The 12,764-nt window shown below is 48.0% G+C and overlaps 1 protein-coding gene across 3 annotated transcripts in view; it reads right to left on the bottom strand.

Annotated features, from left to right (window-relative positions):
* FAM49B (family with sequence similarity 49 member B) overlaps positions 1-6,085 on the bottom strand; it is a 136,189-nt gene extending 130,104 nt beyond the window's left edge. For 2 of the 3 annotated variants that reach the window (XM_018558769.1, XM_018558745.1), the window contains exon 1: positions 5,851-6,044. The gene's annotated coding sequence lies outside the window, so the exon portion shown is untranslated. The other variant, XM_018558761.1, reaches the window with a different exon arrangement.
* Between the last annotated feature and the right edge of the window lie 6,679 nt (positions 6,086-12,764).

The raw sequence follows: 12,764 nt of genomic DNA, 5'->3' as shown, positions 1-12,764 counted from the left end.
TGGGCGTTGGGAGGCCTGCTGATGTCACCGTGTACTATGCGGAGCCCACAGCCCTGCATTATACATGAGGATGGCGGAGTGGAGGGTAGACAAGGAGAGCGCTGACTGCCCAGGAAACGGAAGCTCTACCATCTTGGTGCATGAAATCCCCAATGTAGATCCCGCAAAACAGTCGCGGTTGAGCACTGATGAAGGGGGTCCGCAGTTGAAACGCGTCAGCCAGGACACGCACTTAAGACAGTGACTAACTTTGCTACAAAGCGGGATCAACAGTATCCGGATGGTGGAGCAGGTCCCACGTTGGATTGCTTGTATGTAATATAATGTGTTGCCAAGAACCTCTGTGAGCACATGGTACAATCTGACCCCACAATCAGTGTTAAGTTTACCACATAAGGATGTACCCAATCAGACAGACCTGTGCACTGCATAGATTTTGGTAGATCTAAATGAGATTGTACAATCAGATGGTGATATGTGTGGTGAGCAGATCTCACCTGATGTTGGTGCTCTAGGATGTTCAATGTCTGACTTCATCTCTGCTTCATGCATCACAAGTCAGAGAGAAACTTCCATGGAATCTGCTGGCTGTGGGAAACCATTGAGCGGGGACAGGCATGGATTCCTGTGGGTGTGTCTGGGAACACCTCTACGAAATTGCAAACAGGTAAGAAAAAGAGGTTCCCAGAGTACGGGATTATTGGCATACAGATGAAGGAGTTCAAATAGAGCAAAACCACAATGAGAAACTGAAAGCTCAATCTGATGACAAGCTGAACTTCCTGTAGACACCGCGAGGTGTGATTCACACTGCGTATACCATCAAACATATATCAAGTCAGAAGATTTAGATGGAGTTGGGAAGGGTTAGAACCTCTCTTAGGTTCTTCTTGTTGTCAACAGGGGGATTCAGCCTCTTTGTCCTGTGCAGCAGTGGCATCACTAATGGGGGGCGGCCCGCATCGGGTGACACCAAAATGACTGGCAGTCATTTTGGTGTCACCCCCTCTGAAAAGTCGGGCGCTCTGTCATGGACCAAGACTCTGACAGTTGCACAAGAGAGGAGGGGAACCAGCAGCATACCTTATCCCGCCGGGTGAACATCCTGTCCTCTCCCTGCCAGCGTCCATCACCAAGATGGCCTCCGGCAGGTATCACCAAGATGGCCGCCCATGCGATGACGTCACAGCGGGGTGTCACCCGGTTCGTCGCCCCCCAAGCTGGCTTCTCACCATCTCCTCCGCCGGGGCTCCAGCATGTCCTGGTCACTGCACTACCATCATCCCCACGGAGAAGCGGAGCCGTCCAGGAACTGTGCAGCGCCCCGGACACAACCCCAGATGTGCCCACCTCTGCCCCACCTAGGGTTCCTTGCTGTATCAGGTCAGACTTCTCTATGTGTGCTTCCATTCTTTGGTCTGTCATTAGTTCAGTTCTGGTAGAAGGGTGACACCAGAACAAAATGTCTGCCAAATGCCTTCTTTCGGTGACAACCATGGTTCACCAGAGATAAGGATCTGTACACTCACCAGGAGGATCTGTACCCTCACCAGGAGGTCCTGTACCCTCACCAGGGGGATCTGTACCCTCAAAAGGAGGTCCTGTACCCTCACCAGGAGGAACCATCACCAGGAGGATCTGTACCCTCACCAGGAGCAACCATCACCAGGAGGATCTGTACCCTCCCCAGCAGGATCTGAACCCTCCCCAGCAGGATCTGTACCCTCAAAAGGAGGCCCTGTACCCTCACCAGGAGGAACCATCACCAGGAGGATCTGTACCCTCACCAGGACGAACCCTCACCAGGAGGATCTGTACCCTCACCAGGACCAACCCTCACCAGGAGGATCTGTACCCTCACCAGGGGGATCTGTACCCTCACCAGCGGGATCTGTACCCTCACCAGGACGAACCCTCACCAGGAGGATCTGTACCCTCACCAGGGGGATCTGTACCCTCACCAGGGGGATCTGTACCCTCATCAGGAGGCTCCCTATGCAGATGAGAGCATTGGCTACTAAAAAAGCATTCACTGATTGCCCACAATGTTTATCAACCAATAGAAGGCTGAGGATCAGGACTTTGGCTCACAAGGATTGTCTTTTTGGCAAGTACACATTATAGGTAAATACATTTTTCTCTTTAAAGGGAACAAAGAAGGGAGCTGATATTGCTGACTTGGCTTCTTAGGTTACAGCTCCAGAGCAATCATTGGTAAATCGGTGGCCCTGAGCAAGCATGTAGCCAGTGAGGTGTTTGGTCACCTGCTTGTATCTCAGTCCATAGACTGAGAATGACAACCCAGGAGCTTGTACCTTAAAAAAACAACAACAAGTCAGCGATAGTACATTGTGACACACCACAAGCTGCATGTTAGGAATTGTGCTCCACATAGCAGGCAAGGTGCAGCATTCACAGCGCCATCCTGATAACAATAAGTCCCCAGCACATTCTAGAGGAACCTTTAAATCTGATGATAGTAGACGGCGCTCTCCGCCATGGCTGACAAACCCTGTGTGTATTCTGAGTGTATTCTGCGATCACACCTCCCATTCTCCACCTCAGCAGCCATCCGCCCGTCTGCCACAAATGTAAAAGAATTGCAAGATTCAACCCAGCAACAGGCAGAGCGAGCTTCACAATGACACCGAGCTGGATGCAGTGAGAGCTCCGTGTGCTCCTACTGTGCAACGTATAGATCCGCACAACACAACCCACATAAATACTACAGAGATCACACGGGTATACATCCATGATAAACAACATAGTAAGATCTGTGCATGCTCACAAATACTGTCACCCACACACACACACGCACTATCACCTATATACACACACATATATACACTATCACCTATATACACACACATATATATACACTATGAATTGTAAATGCACATAAACTCATACAGCCATGGCCACATCACTGTGATATACATACATAATATGTATATGCTTCTGTAGAAACAATACAATGACATTTGTGTAAGAATGGAAACACATATGCAGAGACGTGCACACGTGCGCCTATAGGATCCCAATATGTATACATTCACTGACATGTACATGTATGTGTATGGAGTGTGCTTGTGTGTGTGTGTTGAGACAAATGCAGTGTGTCAGAGAATATAATGCACATATTTACACACACGCAGAAAATAAGGTGCAGGCAATTGCACATGTATAGTATGGCATGCACATGCTTCAGGCTGTGCCCGTACACACACACACACACACACACACACACACACACAAAATAACAGGCACACGCAGCAGGCTACGCCCATCCATATACACACTCGTATGTAGAATCACATACACATGCAGCATACTATACACATGTATATGTAGCGCGACATAAACATAAAGCAGACTATGCCCATCCATACACACACATATGTAGTGTTTCATATACATGTAGCAGGCTATGCTCATCCATAGACACACATGTAGCATGACACACACATGCAGCAGGCTATGCCCGTCCATACACACACACAGATATGTAACGTGTCATACACCTGCAGCTGTCTACGCCCATTCATACACACACACACACACATATGTAGTATGACATAAACATGCAGCTGGCTATACCCATCCATACACATATATGTAGCTTGCCATACACCTGCAGCAGGCTACGCCCATTCATACACACACACACATGGATCTGTACCCTCACCAGGACGAACCCTCACCAGGAGGATCTGTACCCTCACCAGGGGGATCTGTACCCTCACCAGGGGGATCTGTACCCTCACCAGGACGAACCCTCACCAGGAGGATCTGTACCCTCACCAGGGGGATCTGTACCCTCACCAGCGGGATCTGTACCCTCACCAGGACGAACCCTCACCAGGAGGATCTGTACCCTCACCAGGGGGATCTGTACCCTCACCAGGGGGATCTGTACCCTCATCAGGAGGCTCCCTATGCAGATGAGAGCATTGGCTACTAAAAAAGCATTCACTGATTGCCCACAATGTTTATCAACCAATAGAAGGCTGAGGATCAGGACTTTGGCTCACAAGGATTGTCTTTTTGGCAAGTACACATTATAGGTAAATACATTTTTCTCTTTAAAGGGAACAAAGAAGGGAGCTGATATTGCTGACTTGGCTTCTTAGGTTACAGCTCCAGAGCAATCATTGGTAAATCGGTGGCCCTGAGCAAGCATGTAGCCAGTGAGGTGTTTGGTCACCTGCTTGTATCTCAGTCCATAGACTGAGAATGACAACCCAGGAGCTTGTACCTTAAAAAAACAACAACAAGTCAGCGATAGTACATTGTGACACACCACAAGCTGCATGTTAGGAATTGTGCTCCACATAGCAGGCAAGGTGCAGCATTCACAGCGCCATCCTGATAACAATAAGTCCCCAGCACATTCTAGAGGAACCTTTAAATCTGATGATAGTAGACGGCGCTCTCCGCCATGGCTGACAAACCCTGTGTGTATTCTGAGTGTATTCTGCGATCACACCTCCCATTCTCCACCTCAGCAGCCATCCGCCCGTCTGCCACAAATGTAAAAGAATTGCAAGATTCAACCCAGCAACAGGCAGAGCGAGCTTCACAATGACACCTAGCTGGACGCAGTGAGAGCTCCGTGTGCTCCTACTGTGCAACGTATAGATCCGCACAACACAACCCACATAAATACTACAGAGATCACACGGGTATACATCCATGATAAACAACATAGTAAGATCTGTGCATGCTCACAAATACTGTCACCCACACACACACACGCACTATCACCTATATACACACACATATATACACTATGAATTGTAAATGCACATAAACTCATACAGCCATGGCCACATCACTGTGATATACATACATAATATGTATATGCTTCTGTAGAAACAATACAATGACATTTGTGTAAGAATGGAAACACATATGCAGAGACGTGCACACGTGCGCCTATAGGATCCCAATATGTATACATTCACTGACATGTACATGTATGTGTATGGAGTGTGCTTGTGTGTGTGTGTTGAGACAAATGCAGTGTGTCAGAGAATATAATGCACATATTTACACACACGCAGAAAATAAGGTGCAGGCAATTGCACATGTATAGTATGGCATGCACATGCTTCAGGCTGTGCCCGTACACACACACACACACACACACACACACACACACACAGAACATGACAGGCACATGCAGCAGGCTATGCCCATCCATATACACACTCGTATGTAGCATAACATACACATGCAGCATACTATACACATGTATATGTAGCGCGACATAAACATAAAGCAGACTATGCCCATCCATACACACACATATGTAGTGTTTCATATACATGTAGCAGGCTATGCTCATCCATAGACACACATGTAGCATGACACACACATGCAGCAGGCTATGCCCGTCCATACACACACACAGATATGTAACGTGTCATACACCTGCAGCTGTCTACGCCCATTCATACACACACACACACACATATGTAGTATGACATAAACATGCAGCTGGCTATACCCATCCATACACATATATGTAGCTTGCCATACACCTGCAGCAGGCTACGCCCATTCATACACACACACACATGTAGTATGACATATACATGCAACAAGCTATGCCCATCCATACACATATGCAGCGTGACACACGCATGTAGCAGGTTATGCCCATCCATACACACACACATGTAGCGTGACATACACATGCAGCGGGATATGCCCATCCATGCAATCCCATACATACAGAGGAGAAGATTTGTGTGCCAGCACAGATCCTCCATCATGTGACAGAGGTAATGACACACACACAGCACAGGCAGTGCTCAGCACAGAGGGGCAGGGGATAGGGAGCAGTACCTGGATTCAGGACCCCGGGGTGCAGCTGTCAGGGGGGTGCAGGCTGTCAGGCAGCAGCTGTCTCTCCCTCTCACTAGATTTCTGCAACAGACGCTTCCGGGTTGGTCAATGAGAGCGTCACGGCTTCAGGTCTGCCGAGCTGCTGCAGCTTGTGTGAAATATCTCTATAAAAGGAAGAGACAGAAGAACAGGAAACGTACCTTACAGAGGATGGTCTCTACTGCTGCTGTCTGCTACTGTGCAATAGGATGCCCACACACAGCCCAATGGCGGCACGCAGGGGCCACGCTTCCACCTCCACCAACCTCAGCCCAGGACCGATTCTAATTATCGGAAGAGATCGTTAGTGAGTAGAGATTTTTCCACATCGTACAATGAACGCTTTATAGCCGATAGCTGATCGCTCCCTTTTCTATAGAGGAAAGGGGGGGACGGAGCGTTTCCTGAACAGGCGCTGAGAACCCATCGCCAGAATTGGGAAAAGGCTCACAGAGCGTCAGGCGAGTCGGTTGAAGGTTGGCAGGTTTCTCATCATTCGCAAGGTCACTGATAGGTCTGATCAGGGCTGTAGCTACCATGGGGCGGGTAAGGCACTCGCCTCAGGCGCAGCTGAGAGGGGGTGCAGTCAGGGCCGGCCTGGCTGTGCCCCCTCGCCCCTATTGCCATAGGAAGCACAGGGTGCCATTGGCAACAAGGGCGCTGCGAGGCCAACACAGCCGTGGCTCGGCAGGGAGAAGGGGAACAGCACAGGCTCCAGCTTCTCCTTGGATCCCTGCTGCTCTCCCCCACCTGTATGGGCAGAGGACTCAATCTCTTTTTCTATTTCAAAAGGGAAAAGTCAGGGACCCCTAATATTTCCCCGAAGTCTGTACACACACACACGTGCAAAAACAAAAAATTTGTTAAGGACGAAATGAACGGAAACTAAAAATGTTTTCATTAGTTTCGTCAAACGAAACAGATTTGTATGCTATTTTGGATTTGGTCACCAGCCCATTCTGCGCATGCGCTCCGCCCTCCTGGAAGCGGGGTGCATGATGTCACATGCCGCACAGGTCTGTTGGGGGGCACAATATTCTGTTCTTGCCTCGGGTGCAAACGGATCTAGCTACGGCTCTGGGTCTGATGCTGCAATACCCTCAGCTATATGGGGGTCTCTGTGCTTCTCCATGCAATGCAGACTGATCATGACTGGTGGGAGGGGCTGGCAGGGTGCTGTACATAGCTTCCTGAAAACATCACAGCACCCTACTGTGGGAGAAGGGAGAACTTGGGAGAAGGTATGCAAATATTAAAGTGCCTTGATAGGTGGATGTCAGTTAGTGAGGGTGCTCTCCGCACACCTTACAGCAATCCCGGCCAGTAAGAACGATGGTGCTTGCAGTAACGACCACGGATGGCACCGTGCAAAGTACGAAATAAAACGACAGGTCACCAGCACTCAGATAATTTAAATAGGTATGTCCTTTTTAATGGACAATTGTGTCACAAAAATCAACAAAGCTGATGTTTCGGGGCCACGCAGGGTCCCTTCTTCAGGGCAGAAAGATGTGACAATGTAATAGTATTCCCACACCACATATATACCCCATGAAATTAGTAAATCATTAATAACCACACCCCTGGTGATGTCAGAATGGCGGGAGAAAACGCCATATTTAAAAGTCAAAATCTCATTTAAAAACAACATATTCAGACTAATAAAGTCATGAGGAGTGGATGCTCCTAGGCAGGCTGCATGTGCATGCAGTCACCTTGTAACACTACATTATGGCCACTAGATGGAGCTGAGGAGCATAGAAAATAGGTATTTCTTATGCTCATCAGCTCCATCTAGTGGCCATCATGTAGTATTGAAGATGACATTTGAAAATGCTGCATATTCTGTGCCTGTGGGCTGAACCCAAAAATCTGATTTCTCCACCTCGCATTCTGACATATGGCGCCCACCGCTGTCACAATAGCAGCTGATTGGCTGCAGCCGCTTACCATGGAAAATTTTAGTCTGGTCTCTTTTGGTCACTGACACACACCTATCTCTATACACAGCAACATTTACATCCACAGACCGGGCAGTACTGAGTGGGCGGAGAATGTTTTCTCAGACCTGTGCTTGTGCAATCATTGTGCAGCCAGAAGACTTGGAAGGAGACAAGTTGTCAGCAGAAATGGAAAGAACCTTATATGTATAAACAATGGGCACACTGGGCTACTGTGCAAAAACCACACACACACACACACCCTTTTCTCCAGCACTCTTCAGTCCGTCACTGCAGCATTCACATTCCAGGGCAGCCTGATGATATGCCCCTTGGGGGCAGGCTTTTGACTCCCTGGGTACAGAGGAAAGGGATTGAATGAGCGCCATGTAGAGGTGAGAATAATTACTGCAGGGGATAGCATGGAAGAGAGTATTGCAGACACGGCTGGGTTATATTTTTTGTAAAGGATGAGGATTTTTTCAAATTTTAATTACACTGACAGGCTTTAAATGCAGGCATGATAGCAAAATAAAGTGTATGTGTGATGCTTGCAGGTATTTATTACAGATATTTATAAAGCGCCGATAATTTACGCAGCACTTTACATAGTTGCACATGCACATCAGTCCCTGCCCTCAAGGAGCTTACAATCTAAGGTCTCTATCTCACATACATACATACAGGAGCCAATTTAGAGATTCCATTCCTTCCAGCATGTCTTTGAAGTGTGGGAGGAAACCGGAGTACTCGGAGGAAACCCACGCAAGCACAGGGAGAACATAAACTCCTTGCAGATAGTGACCTGGCTGGAATTCGAACCAGGGACCCTCAGTGCTGCAGCCGGCTTGCGTTCCAGAGGCTGACCACTCTGGAATGCGGACTTTGTTGTGTGAACTGGCCCTTAGGGTTGCCACCTGTCCAGGATTCACCTGAACAGTCCGGGTTTTGAGTCCTGTATGTGCTGTGACTGGGTTTCAGCTGGAAACAGCACATACAGGACACAAAACCCAGACTGTCCAGATGAACCTTGGACAGGTGGCAGCCCTGAATGCATTATTATGGCCAAAAAAAAGAGCGCAGGTTAATTTTTGTTTGGGTCCGGCCGCAGTAATGAGAGCATAAACACGCATCAAACGGTGTGAAGGGGCCCTAAAAATGGCAAGCTGAGATACTTTGGCAGAACATTTGTATACCCCACTCAGAAGAACACCTGCAATTTGTTTTTATGGGATTTGTAGTTGGAGTGCCGCGGTCACCTACCCCTGGACTATAGTATGATATCCTGCATACACTGTACAGGGTTCTGGCAGCACCCGGAATTTTCCCACAAGCTGTACTTTTACCATTGCAGCTGACATCACAACACCGGCAGCCGTTATTAAGACTCAGGCATCCATGTTTGTGTGCGTCACATCACCTGATAGATTTTAGTGGTGATTTTCATGTGTACCATCCTGTAGCTCTGGGTCTAATCACATGTACAGCTACCCATTCTTACCTGCAATTATCATTGACTTTTCCCTGATTCATTTGCATTGCACTTGTGTTCTTGTACTCATCTGCGGTCAATTATGCAAAATCCCTCATCTCCACAGTCATGTTCAATCAGCCCCAGAAGAGTCACAGGGTGATGGCAGCATCAGACATCCATGGGTTTGGAACAAGAAAGATACTGAACAATGTAACCAATTCCTGCAATCACCTTGTTAGAAGAGAGAGATCCACAGAAGATATTTAGTATCTCAGTTCTGCTACTGAAATCACCAACAAATAACCTCTAAGAATTATCAATAAAATGCTAAACATCATGTGTGACGATTGATTGATTGATACCAGATGCGGCTTGTGTATCTTAAGGTGCCCATACACTGCACGAAATCCCGCGATCGTACGAGAATCGTGCAGTGTGAATGAAGACGTGCGACCGTTTCTACTGTACGGTCGCACGTCTTTTGTCTAAGGAGCACGCTAGAAAACCAGCCGAAAATCTTACGATTTTCGGCTGGTTTGAATGATGCTCGGAAGAGAAATGCCGAACGGGCCGGTGTGCACACGCGCACACTGCCCGTTCAGCATTGCGGTCATCGGAAGCCCATCGGAAGCCCACCCCTAAGGTCTTGCGAGGGTTGTGAAGTGTACGGCCACCTTTACTCCATAGGGATCCATGTGTTTCATCTGTTTGACGACCAATTGTTACTCGTAGTGATTCATCATTAATCATTATGACGACAGCATCAGTTTGCCGCAATGTGCTGTGTTGTTATGCACTTAAAAAGACGCATTTGTGTGCAGCGCTTTCCAATACACTGTAAGACTCCATTCACACTGGGGCGGCTGTCCGCGCAAATTCGGCTGTACGAATACGCGCGCAGCCGCTCCAAACAGAAAAATCAATGTGCATTGTTCAGACTATTGCGGAGACCCAAAATAGTGTAAGGCTGCATTCACACATTTGCGGTTCCCGCGCTGTTTTCCATGCGGAAGACCGCGTGGGACGAAATATGAAATAGCCGCGAAAGTGCAGAATCCGGCGGATTATCGCGCTTGGACTATTTCGCATTGGTCTGAATGACGCACATTGAAGTGTATTGAATTCCTTGTGTAGAGTGGCTCCGTGTGTATCCGTAAAGCTGAATTTGCGCTCAGGTGCGAATGGAGTCTAAGTGTGATAATCCGGCGTTCGCGGCTATATAATGGCTGCAAACGAGCGGAATCCGTGCAGTTGTATTACATATAGCGTTTGCGTCCACACGGAAAACCACGCGGGAAATGCAAACGCTATATGTGAATGGAGCCTCACACATCACAACGAGCTGCATAACAATCACATCCGTACTTGGGAGAAAATTATAATAAAAAAACAATGCAATGCACGGAAAAGTATTGTGGTCCAGCGTGCGTTACAATACACGCCAACCTGAGTGCTGTGGTGTGGACAGTCCCTATGAGGTGGGGGGGAGGGGATTGCTATTTGTGTCCCATCAGGACAGAGCTGGAGAGATTCCAGGAGCCAGGTCCTCAATGCTTCTTAGGCCTCATTCACATGTGCCACCCAGGGGCAGTAGAAACGGGTTGATCTGCATTTTTACAGTTCCTAGGCCACCTGCCAAACACGATCATTGATTTAAGTGGGAACTCGGATTCACACTTCTGCTTTGCGGTAACACATGCATTGCTGTGCATGTTACTGCAACACACGGTAATGCACATCACATGCATTGCAGTGAAATTAATTTTCAATGGTGCAAGGCAATGCATCTGCGTTGTAGCACACCGCAATGCACAGCTGCCACGTTGCGTTACTAGAAAGGGTCATGTGTGACTTTAAGAACGTCAGGGGGTGTTGAACTTGGAAGCACTGATTTTGAATCATGTGACATGAAGTGCGTCAACGTACACCAAAGCAAATTGGTCCTAAAACATAAGCAGTAATGCACACTGCCACAACACATGGCAATGAACCTGCTCTATGAACGGTGCGTTGTGCTGCCATTCATTGTGAATGGCAACCCAATGTATTGTATAGTAGAGCCCAATACACAATGTGATGTGTGTTGTGGTGCACTGCGTTGCTATAAAAGGGTCATGCATGTTTTTTCATCTGTTATGGTGCATTGGCAGCTCATTCATAATCAATGGACTGTTTTCATGCAATGCATGTTAGCGCGAGCATTAAAACACATCAACGGAGCACTGAAAGGCTAAGTCGGGGATGGGGATTGGGGGCGGGGGGGTCAACCTCAGCACTCCAGCTTTTGTGGAACTAAAGTCCCATGTGGCATTGCAAGACTGTAACAGCCACAGGCATGACTCCCAGATGTATGATGGGATTTGTATTGAATCGTAGCGTTCTTCTTCCTGAAGGCTGCTGGTTTTCTTAAATCTGGCGTGGCTGTGCAAGGCTACGCCCACACAGCCAAATTATCCAATCGCAGATTCTTTGAGAGGCTCTGTGACTGGAGGAACTACAAGTCCAATCAGCCACCATGGTAGTTGTAGTAGTTCTCAATGGAATACAAGTGTCTTGCTGTCACTGTACTTGTAGTCCACTCACACTCCCTCCCGTCCCTGAATGTCTGTACCTTGGTATGGACAAAGGCTCGGAGGAAGAATCTGCAGGAGGCAGAGCATTGCATCCATGATCAGCTCATGGCGAATGCAATGCTTTACTGGCTCTAATGCAAAAAAAGTACTAAACGCACATGAAGAATATAATGAAGAAGTATGCATTCATTATTCTATTTATAACAGGTGGAATTTCCCTTTAAGTGTGAATGCGCTGACTGTCACTTTAAACAAGCTGCTAGCAGGCTCCAGGGCTGTTCACACCATGTCCGCTGAGCTGCGGTTTTCTGCTCTAGAGCAACAGAGTGACGCATTCATGAATGTAGCTGATCTCTTGGGCCGGTTGGCGGCAATACACACAGCTGCGTCCAGCAGCAGCAGCACAGTCAGATTTGTTCCCCGTAAGGAATGGCAACACGCCTGCTCTATGTTTGGTGACATTCTGTGAATGGAACCGCAGCACATTGTACAGTAGAACCCAAAGCACAACACACTGCAGTGCACCACAATCCATATGCTGTGCGTTGTGTTGTTATCAATGGGCTGTGCACGTTTTTCATCCATTGTGGACCATTGGCAGCCTTTTCATAATGACTGGGTTTCCTTAATGCAACGCACACCAATGCATGCATTAACATGTGTGCATTGAATGGCCCCTCAAAGCGACCACATGGTCTCTGTTACACAATAGGTCACCTGTAAAAGACGCATTGATGTACTCACCTTTCCGGCAGCATCTCCACCCTACAGCTGCTGCAAGAATTCTACACTTCTGGGTGTGTAAAACCCTTTCTCCCCACTACTTGGTACAGCGGGAGGAACCACAGCGGCCGTTTTGGGGGGGGGGGGGCGGAACAGGTCACAAGG

This window comes from Nanorana parkeri, unplaced genomic scaffold, assembly GCF_000935625.1.
Source record: "Nanorana parkeri isolate BGI_ZX_2015 unplaced genomic scaffold, ASM93562v1 scaffold15, whole genome shotgun sequence".
Classification (NCBI taxonomy): domain Eukaryota; kingdom Metazoa; phylum Chordata; class Amphibia; order Anura; family Dicroglossidae; genus Nanorana; species Nanorana parkeri.
Note: the sequence above shows the minus strand (reverse complement) of the source record. Positions and strands in the feature narration are given on the sequence as shown.